The 11,833-nt window shown below is 49.0% G+C and overlaps 1 pseudogene; it reads right to left on the reverse strand.

Annotated features, from left to right (window-relative positions):
* Nucleotides 1-254: 254 nt before the first annotated feature.
* On the reverse strand, nt 255-11,383 carry LOC144277901 (putative adhesion G protein-coupled receptor E4P; annotated as a pseudogene).
* Nucleotides 11,384-11,833: the final 450 nt, after the last annotated feature.

Here is an 11,833-nt window from a genome sequence, read left to right on the forward strand (position 1 = left end):
AAGCAACCCTGGTGGGTCAAATGCCTTGGTTTGGAAGGTCCTTGGCATGCGGAGGGTGTGAGGGATTGCAGGAGGGGAACAGCATATCTAGGATCCATGGGAACAAATTCCCAATGTGTTCTCATTGACAGTAGCCCTGTCCCACACAGGAAGCAGGGGCTGGTAGCTCCACGCCACTCTGCCCAGATCCTCCTGACCCAATTGCTCTCCATAGGGTTATTGTAACGGGATCTCTCCATCTGCCTGTATCCAGGTTACTGACCTTTAAAGCTATTGCCCAGCTCTTCCTTCTGGGCTGCACATGGAGCTTTGGTCTCCTCCAAGTCGGCCCAGCAGTCCCCATCGTCAACAGCCTGCAGGGAGCCTTCATCTTCCTGGGTGCAGTGTCTCCTCAATCGCCAGGTAACGTCAAGAGCATTTAGTGGTGCAGTGACATCGCTGAAGCTGAAACGCGGTTACAGGCCAGGTCCTCAGCTGGTGTAAACTCGTGCATTTCCAAGGGTCCTTCGGGGCCTTGGGAAGCAGACAATAGCCACGAAGCAGTGTGCTTCAGCCATGCCCTCAGCAGCACCTCCACCCCACCAGTCACAACCCCCATGCCAGGGGCTGGGAGCAGGGCTAATGGAGAGATTTTATGCCAGTTCCACAGCAGCCAGGAAGGATTCCTGCCCAGGAGGACTAATCACAGGGCCATTGCTGCCCACTTTAAAGTCCCTTTACACCTTTAAGCCAGATTGGCATAAAGAGGCTTTAGAACTGGGCCCTAGGTTTCCAGGACAGGCAGAACCTGACAGCAAACCCTCAAACCAAAGAACCAACCAAGGTCCATAAGCAGGTTATTTTATTATTTACGCATTACAGTGAAACAGCAGAGCTAGCTCACACACACAGCACGCGAGGCCTCTGCAAATCGCCTCCCACCCCCCAACTCCCCCACATGTTGTGCTTTCCCTAAGAAATAACTGCTCTCTGACCTGGGATCTGGCCCTTTAAATCTGGGAGACACAAGCAGCTAAAACACTAGGGTGGCCTTTGAATTCAGTAGGAGTTTTGGATTTGGATTAGAGAGAGGATTTTGTCCAATCCCACTTCCCCTTCCAGGTTTTGTATGTAGTTGGGATGAAGAACCGGCAACTGCCCCGCTGGCACAGCAAAGCCAGCTGTATGATAAACATCGTTGGTTGGAGAGGTGATTTTGGATGCTAGTATTGGAACAGAATAGAGGATCTCTTACCACCTTGGTGTTGGTAGTGACAGTGGACACAGACGGACTAAACATTTGAGTTGTGGGGCTGGGTTTTCTTGTTCCTTTAATCCATCTCCTGTACTCCTCTCTCACCTGGAGAATAAGGGACATGGTCACTACATCATGTTACTAACACCCTCAGATAGGCCACTGCTAGTCCCGTGAAGTCACTGGGTGGCTGATGACACACCATGGGCGTTACCTGGCGATTGAGGAGACAATGCACCAGGAAGATGAAGGCTCCCTGCAGGCTGTGTGGGACGAAACAGCTGGCACCCGCTTTACTGTGACTTAGGGGTACTGTCAAGATGAACACAACGGCAACTTACGCCTATGAATCCAAAATACAATATTGTGCCCAACCATCTCCCCCCCCACACACACACCTTAACCTCCCACAGGTGGCTCTTCCAAAGCCAATGGTTCAACCTCTCATTACGGTTTTATTTTTAATCTCTTCACATGTTTTGTTTTTAATCCCTTCACATCAGGCCCTGGCAATGTGACAATCAAGAGGGAACAGGATATTGGGCTCTCGGGAACCCATCTATGTTGGTCCATAGATAGACAGAGGGGTTGCTACAGAGCAACAGTAAGCCACACTTGCCTTCCTCCTCAATGGATGGCACTTTACCTCGACAGTATCCACAACCACAGGGAAAAGAGATGAGTTTCCTCCCTAAGTAGCACACGGCCCAGCTCTCACTATCAGCACAGACTTGCATTTCTCCTTACACAGCACTACGCACGTGCAGTAACACCATGGCTTTCTGAAGCCTCAACATTCTGAACTGGTTCCAAAATCTTTTTCCCCTCTCATGTCTCCACCCAGCACTCCCAGCTGGCGGCCCTGATCTTGTTCCTCCCTAACGAACAGATTTCAAAATGAGCTAATTGAAAGACAATTTGCATGCCACAATCTGAATGTGCCACAGGACTTACTGCAAGAGCCTTTCTGATCTAGCAGTCTCTTCCGTACCAATACTTCCACTGACTTCAGCAGGCTTCGGAACAGACTGCAACTGTCATCTCAAAATCCATCCAGGGACGAAGATGATACACATGGCAGAAAAGTAATTCCCATGATGATCCTTTTCTGCCATAGACCTCTCCTCTCTCCTAACCTGACCCTTCCTTTGCCACCCTGGCTATGGTGTGTCTAATTTAAGGTCTGATCCAGCATACCCTTACTCATGCAAAATTGTCCTTATTTTGGCAGATGGTCCCATGGACAACTTTAGGACTCATGAGTAAGGGACTGCTGATGTGAGTTAGGGTTTATCAGCTCCTTGGTCAGTGAGACTGTTACTCTCTCATCAAGCAGAAGGTCACCAAGATAACCTGGAAACCCTACAGTGGCATGTGCTCAGCTGTATTCTAGCAGCACTCTGTGGGGAATCCCACAGGAATTCCCATACAGGAGGCTCACTGGACCCTTCTAGTACAGGGGTGGGCAAACTACGGCCCGCGAGCCAGATCTGGCTCATCACGGCTTTGGATCCAGCCTGCGAATTGTCACCCCTGTGGTGCCGTGGGCCCCGCACCACTCCCAGAAGCAGCCGGCACCACATCCCTGCAGCCCCTGGGGGAAGGGGAGAGGAGAGGGCTCCGCACGCTGCCCTCACCTGCCGACACCGCTCCTCTACCCCTGCCCCCCTGCAGCTCCCCTTGGCCAGGAACAAGGAACCATGGCCAATGGGAGCTTTGGGGGAAGTACCCGCAGACGAGGGCAGCGCATGGTGCCCTCTGTCCCCTCCCCTCCAGGGGCCGCAGGGACTTGGTGCCGGCCACTTCCAGGAGCGATGCAGGGCCAGGGCAGGCAGGCAGGGAGCCTGCCTGAGCCCCGCTGCCACCCCGGAGCCACTCCTAGTAAGTGGCGCCGGGCCGGAGCCTGCACCCCGAACCCCTCCTGTAACCCAAATCTCGACTCCCTTTCCTGAGCCCCCTCCCGCACTCCGGACCCCTCCCTGCACCCCTGCCCTGAGCCCTTTCCCCCACTCTGCACTCCATCCTGCACCCCAACCCCCTGCCCTGAGCCCCATCATACACCTCACACCCTCCTCCACCCCAACCCCTTGCCCTGAACCCCTTACTGCACACCGAATCCCCTCCCACACCCCACACTCCCTCCCGCACCCCAACCTCTGTCCCAGCCCTACTTTCATGGCCCTGCATGCAATTTCCCCACCCAGACGTGGCCCTCGAGCCTAAAAGTTTGCCCACCCCTGTTCTAGTAGATATAGTGCTGTCCTACCTGGTGTCTTTGAGAGTGGACACATCTTCATTAAGGGAGGAGAGTTTGTCTCTCAGGATCCAGAGGGTTACAATAAAAAATGTTAAATTTATCTGTGGAAACAGCATGAAATATTCCTTGTAAAACATGCTAGCCAAGGCCAGTCTCTCTGCCTGAGGCACAGAACAATCCTATGGGATCAGACTGCTGCAGACCAGTGACTGCTCGTCAAGGTGGGTCATATACCATTCGCTACCAGATCTTGGTCCCAGGCCATGCAGGGAACAGTTGGCAAAGGCAGGGCTGCAATGCATCACATGTGATCATACAGCCAGAGGGCCACATTCTGCTCTTATCTGAATCTGGAGTGACTCCACTGATTCCAGATTTAGAGCTGTGTGATTTGGCCCAAAGCTTCTAGGTCCTGTCTATAGAGGATTCCCTTCAATTCTGAGACTGAAATTAATTCTTAACTCGCTGCCTGAGATGGGGAGGAATCTCCAAGGACATTTGCTACCTTTATCTCTTACAACACATGTTCCCTTCCTTCCCCAAACTCCCCACACTGCAGCCACCTTCCCTTCCCCCATCACTTGGGTTATTTACCAGCCAGGCTGTACAAGGCACGGGACAAAACTATCCTCATTCCGGCAGAGGTCCCACTTGCTTCCATGGCAGCATTGCATGAGTAATGACATATTATATTAATCATATTGTGGTAGCACCCAGAGGCTCCAACTGAGACTGCACTGGGTTCTGTTCTCACACCTAGAAAGGGGCAGCCCCTGTCCTGGAGCATTTGTTTGCAAAATAACTAGGCAAGACCACAGGGACTGGCTTCCTCTGGGCCACTCAACCGCCCACCCCACCCCACCCCACACCCCGCCCCCACCCCACTCCTTCTCCAAGAGATGCTGGGGCGTCTATGGGAACGTTGGTGGGTTCGAACTTCCCCAGGTCACTGGCTAAAGTGACCCCACTCAGTTCGGTCTCGAAGGGGGGAGAGATGTGACGAAGTGGAACTGTTCTTAATGTTTCCTCTGAATATTGTGGGGGTGCCTCAGTTTCCCCTATGCAGTTCTTAAGTATCTAGATGGTGGGATAAGGGTGTATGATCATTGAAGAGCCCTGGAGGGCAGGTGTGTGCAGGGGTCTGGACACAGAGAATGGCCAACACCCTGTTTCCTGGCACCTGATGGCCTGGGCCCTTCCCCCCTGCAAGGTGAGAGCTAAAGGGTTGGAGACAAAGAGATCAGGTGACCTCCTGGCCCGGGAAAGGGACAAAACCCAGGGGAGGAGGGGTTGGAGAGAGTTTCAGTTTGGGGCTGGCTGGGGACATGGAGTGAAGTGCAGACATGGTTGTCTGGCTCACTGCCCCCCAAAATGAACCCAGCTGAAGGGTCCTGTTCTCTCTACCTACAAGCTCTGTGTTAGACGATGTTCCAGTCGTCTAATAAACCTTCTGTTTTACTGGCTGGCTGAGAGTCACGTCTGACTGCGGAGTTGACCCTCTGACTTCTCCAGGAGCCCTGCCTGGGTGGACTCGCTGTGGGAAGCGCACGGAGGGGCAGAGGATGCTGAATGCTCTGAGGTCAGACCCAGGAAGGTGGAAGCTGTGTGAGCTGTGTGTCCTGAAGATAGTCTGCTCCCAAAAAGGAGACTTCCCCAGAGTCCTGCCTGGCTTTTTAGGGAGCAGTTCCAGAGCATCGCCCGGGGACTCCGTGACACCTGCCTCTTCCCACCCTCAGCCCACCTCTTCCAACCCAGTTCCGCCCCCTCCCCCACCGCGTGTCCTGCACACCACAGAACAGTTGACTGCGGGAGGCACTGGGATGGAGCGGGAGGAGTTGATCGGCACGGCCGCCGGCAGTGGGGAGCTGGCTGCCAGTGGGTGCTGAGCATCCGCTATTTTTTTCGGTGCCTGTGGGCAAGACAGACAAAGGGTGGGAGGAGAAACAGAGGTACAGCAAGGGGAAGCTACTTCCCAAGTTAACACAGCAGGCCAGTGGCAGAGTCAGGTCCCCTGACTCGCAACCCAGTGCCCGACCCATTCGCCCGGACTGCCTCCATAGAACGTAGGCTATTCTGTTACTGGGAAATCCTGCACTGGCCAAAGAGGGATGAATGAAATGGGATCTTCTAGGACTCTTTCATCTTAAATTCTCTGGGAGATATTCCTCTCTTGGCTCCACTGGACTCCACAGGGTCGCAGAGGAGAGAGGAGAATGGGGCCCTATGGCTCTGTGAGGTACCCACCAGGATTATGGCACAGACTGGTCCCAGGAAGCTCCAATGAAATCCTCTCTCCAGGCTGAGCCAGCAGCTACAGGCAGGGAGCAAGAAGAAGGTGACTTTAATGGGATTATGACCCTTTTTCAGCACCGCGGGCAGAGAGAGGGTGTCACAGGGCAGCTGGCTCTCGAAAGCAAGATGGATCTGAGCCAGCCTGTGACATGGCCGACTCTCCTGCTGACTGCAGGCTAACAGCTCTCCCCATCTACCTCAGCAGCTCCTGCTTTCAGCCTCCACTTCCTCTTCCACCTCCTCAAATGACCCTTTCTGGTGGATGAGCACAGTATTGAGGGAGGGCCAGACATGCAGCGGATGTATATGTGCCTAGCTGCACTGAAGGAAGTGAAGCTACCCTGATTTACACCAGCTGAGGATCTAGCCTGGGGTGTCTAGAACCTGCCATGCCCTGTTTTAGTGGAGTTGCTCACTTGAGAGAGGGGATCCTCAGGGATTTGCCCACAGTAAGAAGGTGCATTTGTTTCCTACCCACCAATGCCACAAACCCAGCCTGGGAGCTGGAAGTCAAGCTGGGATCTTTCTGGCTTGTTCTTCCGCATCATCAGTGGGGCGAGGAGTGTAGATGTCTGACAGGTGGGCAACTCAACTACAGCGCTCAGGGCAGGTCAGTGTCACAGTCAGCTCCCAGGCAGGGAAATCTCGGTTCAAGTCAGTCCTGGGATGAGCCAGACAACCACATGGAAGCCACATCCCAGCTCCCCTTCGGGATGGGCACTGCACTTACTGGTTGGAAGTTCCGTAGCCTCCAGGATTCACTGCTGCAGAAATAGCCACCACCAGGGCTGGGAATCCGTAGCCAAACGGGTACATAAATCTCTTCTTGAACCGGCTGGCGCTGGTGTAATTCACGACCTTCAGGTTCCGGACGGTGAGGAAGAGGTGCAGCCCCTCCAGGAACATCCAGGTGAAGCCGGCCAGGAAGAGGTAGTGTAGGAAGCCAGCAATGACAGCACACACCACCTGAGGGCAGGACGAGAGAGAGCTCTGGGACACTGCTTCTGGGAAGGGAAACACTGAATTTGGAGGTGGGGGGACTTTTGTGAGGATCATATAGGGCTCTTTATTAACACATCTCTCCAGTTACGGCTCTCTCCCAAGAGAAAATACATTCTTCAGTCTACGAGGGCTTGTCTAAGGGCAAGCTGGCTGGCCCTTTCAATCATTCAGAGTCCAAGCTTGTCCTGATCTCCACTCAGCAAAGATGGTTTCTGGGGGTTGTAGTTCCCAAATGAATCGTGGAAATTGTTGGATACTGTGAGGAATCCTAGGATAGGGAGCAGGGACATAAACAAGTTCCCGGTCCTCATAATAGGGAGAGACCTGGAGGGTGTAGGTTCTCTTCTCTGTATCTGCTTCAAGATATAGGTGCCTTGCATCTGCCCATCAGTGTGGAGGGAGAGAGGACAGGCAGGGGACTGTGACCCTGGAAATCGAGGTTCCTTTGTCTGATGAAGGATGGAGCCCACAAGGGAAAGGGAAGGACTGGTTTCACCCAGAGAGATTTCTTTTGGAGGGGAGTAAATAATTATTTCTGCGGGACTAAAGAGCATGGAATAAATGTTACCATCCAGCTGAGGGTATAAAAAGCTGCTGGAGTGAGGGGAGCTTTAGAAATGCTGACAGAGGATCTGGACACAGCTCAATTTTAAACCAAGAATAAAAGTGGGTAACAGACCCGACTGCGGGTGCGGGTCACCGTGGTGAGGAAGAGCAGGTCGGCCAGGAAGAGGCAGAGGCAGAGCTGCAGGTGGAGGGAGGTGCTGACATTGCGGATGGAGCGGCAAAGGAGGAAGGTGAGGATGGCGAGGAGGAGGCACAGCAGGGAGAAGGTCAGTCCCACGTAGGTGACGAGGTCAGTGGATAACTCTCCTGTAACACAGCAAAGGGAGACTCACCAGTGAGCGCTGAGATGCTACATGGGAAATAAAGGGAAGTAAGGACACCCCGGGGAATTACAGACCGGTCAGCTTAACTTCCGTATCCGGAAAGATAATGGAGCAAATAATTAAGCAATCAGTTTACAAACACCTAGAAGATAAAAAGGTGATAAATAACAGTCAGCATGGATTTGTCAAGAATAAATCATGTCAAGCCAGCCTAATAGCTTTCTTTGACAGGGTAACAAGCCTTGTGGATGGTGGTGACAAGGTAGATGTGGTATTTCTTGACTTTAGTAAGGGCTCGTCTACACTGGCAATGCTAAAGTGCTGCCATCGCGGCGCTTTACCGCGGCTTGTGTAGTCGCAGCAGAGCGCTGGGAGAGAGTTCTCCCAGCACTTTAAAAAACCCACCTCCACGAGAGGCGTAGCTACCTGGTGCACTGCTTCACTGGCGCTTTATAGCGCTGAAACTTGCTGTGTTCCAGGGGGTGTTTTTTCACACCCCTGAGCAAGAAAGTTTCAGCGCCGTAAATTGCCAGTGTAGACAAACCCTAAGGCTTCTGAGACTTCCCATAAACAAACTAGGCAAATACAACCTAGATGGAGCCACTTTTAGGTGGGTGCATAACTGGTTGGAAAATCGTTCCCAGAGATTAGTTATCCGTGGTTCATAGTCAAGCTGTGGGTGGGGGGAGAAGGACGAGGCAGCAAGGATACTGAGCCACCCGGCCCGCCTCACAGAGGTGGAGAGTCACAGTTCCCCACAGAGACCCCAGTACCCTCTCCCTACGCAGAATGTGCGCGTGACGTTGCACTCCATAATGTTTTATGAAAATATGCTTATGAGTGTAACTATGATGTTTCTGAAATATGCTTTACGCAAAAGGTCTCTTGTAAGGTATCATTACAAAGCTTAGGATCTACTGAGTGTGTTCATCCCATTTGTTTGCATGTATTATTTCTATGTTTGGAGTTAGGAGAATAAGATATAAACTTGTATACTGATGTGCACATGTTACGTGGAAGCCATTAAGGGTGCTTCAGAATCAATCACCTGTAAATGGCTCTGTTTACTTGCAAACCTTCCCGGTACGTGTGGGCCAGCCCTGGAGGAATGGAGACTAGGGGGTCTCACAGGACATGTGACCATGTCACATGATACTGGAATCCATCTTAAATCTGATACTTTCCCCGATTTAATCTGGTACTTTCCCAGGATAGCTCCCCAGCCCACCTCTTCTGCCTGTGGCCCCGCCCATACTTCACCCCTGCTCCACCCCAGGCCCCTCCCCCACTCTGTCCAGGCCCCGCCCCTCCCCACTGTCTCCCTCCGCTCTTCCACTCCACTCCCTCCTCATCCCCTTCCAGCCAAATCCCTGAACCCAAAAGAAGCAAATGACATTAGAAAGAAATTGCAGAAGAGTGGGGGGTTTTTTTTCCAAAGAAAATGGAGCATGTTTTCCACTGCATGCCAGAAGGTGAAGACTGGACATGCAGAAGGTACCTAATTAAAAGCACTAAATTTAGGAATAAAAAATGTCAGTCTCAGGTATTTTGATATACCCTGAAGTTTGTCAAAGATTTATTTGAAAAATCTTTGTAGTAAGGGCAAGTCAGCTGTCCTGCCGAATACAACATTAAATATTATGGAATACATGATGCAGCTCTTCTCTGTTTTACATTTTCTTAATCAGTATTTATACGCTTGTTTTATTTTTTAACTGTACTCTTAAGCCTTCATAAAGTAATCATTCCAGATGACTACATATTTAAATCACTGAAACAAAGACATTATTTTAAATTAATCAGTCACAGAGTTTTAGTGTGTTCATAACAATATTCATTGCTTTTAGAGAAAGGGAAAACTAATTTACTTTGTGTGATCTCCATAACAACAGACACGTTTATGAAATTTCACGAACTGTAAAAAATATGTTTCCAAAGATTTTAGGCATAACAAAGGATTTTATATCTTACTAAGGTACTGATTTTGCTGGAGGGTTCTCTTAAAACTAGTTCATCAAATAGTCAGAAGTAAAGAAAGGGAAACTCGTTTGTCCAGCTATCTGGAAGGAAGGGAGGGTTGTCCCTTTAAGAGCTAGCCTCTCTTCAATGGGGGTTGGGGGAGAAAGGGATGGACAGGAAGACTTTGGAAGTAAGTTTTTTGTACTATAGTAATTAAAATTAAAATGTGTATTTTAGATAAAAGTGGTTGTTTGAAGGATTTATTTAAAAAACTAGATGTCTGATGATCCAAGCATTTAAAGTTAAAGATGAATATTCAGATTGGGGATCTTAAAATCTATGCAAGGATTCTTTAGAGATGTGATTTTATGATCTTCAGCAATCTTGTAATGAAATATTTGTAAGGCAAATTTTAAACTAAGGTCCTGTAGACCAACATGTTCTGAGTAAATATTACAGTAATGCACAACTGTTTTTGTCAGTAAATTCAGAAACTGACAGTATATACCTAGGGGTTGGCAAATGCCTGTTAAATGGCTTCATTACCACTTGAATGGCTCTTTAACAAAAAGAAAAGGAGTACTTGTGGCACCTGAGAGACTAACCAATTTATCTGAGCATAAGCTTTCGTGAGCTACAGCTCACTTCATCGGATGCATACTGTGGAAAGTACAGAAGACGTTTTTATACACACAAACCATGAAAAAATGGGTGATTATCACTACAAAAGGTTTTCTCTCCCCCACCCCACTCTCCTGCTGGTAATAGCTTATGTAAAGTGATCCTACTCTACTTACAATGTGTATGATTACAAGGTGGGCCATTTGATTATCATACACATTGTAAGGAGAGTGATCACTTTACATAAGCTATTACCAGCAGGAGAGTGGGGATAGCTTATGTAAAGTGATCACTCTCCTTACAATGTGTATGATTACAAGGTGGGCCATTTGATTATCATTCAGAAGTGCCCCAAATTTTCAGGTGCCCTACACAGCCACATGTGCAGCTACGTATGCCTAAGGACGGCCCTGAGTGGATCACAAGCTAAATATGAGTGAACAGTGTAACGCTGTTGCAAAAAAAGCAAACATCATTCTGGGATGTATTAGCAGGAGTACTGTAAGCAAGACATGAGAAGTAATTGTTCCGCTCTATTCCACACTGATTAGGCCTCAACTGGAAAATTGTGTCCAGTTCTGGGCACCAACTTTCAGGAAAGATGTGGATAAATTGGAGAAAGTCCAGAGAACAGCAACAAAAATGATTAAAGGTCTAGAAAATGTGACCTATGCATGAAGAGTGAAAACAATGGGTTTGTCCAGTCTGGAGAAGAGAAGACTGAGAGGGGACATAATAACAGTTTTCAAATACATAAAAGTTTGTTACTAGGAGGAGAGAGAAAAATTGTTCTTAACCTCTGAGGATAGGACAAGAAGCAATGGGCTTAAATTGCAGCAAGGGCGGTTTAGGTTGGACATTAGGAAAAACTTCCTAACTGTCAGGGTGGTTAAGCACTGGAATAAAGTGCTTAGGGAAGTTGTGGAATCTCCATCATTATTTTTAAGAGCAGGTTGGACTAACAGCTGTCAGGGATGGTCTAGAAAATACTTAGTTCTGCCTTGAGTGCAGGGGACTGGACTAAATAACTTCTTGAGGTCCCTTCCGGTTCTATGATTCTATGGAATATGGGTGATCATTTATATGTATAACAATATTACAAAATTTCAATGAATCTTACCTTACCATGTAAGGTATCAGTCGAAAAGTTACGATTTGTAAGTATGAACATCTTGTTTATATGTATGTATCATCTTTGCATCGTGAGTTATAAATGTGTGATATGTCTGTGCTGTGTTTCTGGGTGACACCCCCAGACAGATTGGCATCAGCACTATCCAGTTTGTTTGATGGCCCATCAAGGGTAATCAGCTATACCTGTTGGGTTGCCCTCAAAGCTATATAAGTAGGATAGAATTATAATTATGTAGTAGTAGAAATAAAGATAGGCAAAAGAGTATATAGGTATTGTAAAAAGGTATGAACATCAGTTCCATGCTGTTGAATTTCACTCTGTAACAAATGCAAGGCCAAAGTGCTAATTATTTCAGGCCAGTACAGGACAAAGAGTCTGTGCTGGAAAGTGATAAGAACATTGAGGAAACAAATGCTGTTCTTTAAAACAACACCCTGGTGCTC

This window comes from Eretmochelys imbricata, chromosome 20, assembly GCF_965152235.1.
Source record: "Eretmochelys imbricata isolate rEreImb1 chromosome 20, rEreImb1.hap1, whole genome shotgun sequence".
Lineage (NCBI taxonomy): Eukaryota > Metazoa > Chordata > Testudines > Cheloniidae > Eretmochelys > Eretmochelys imbricata.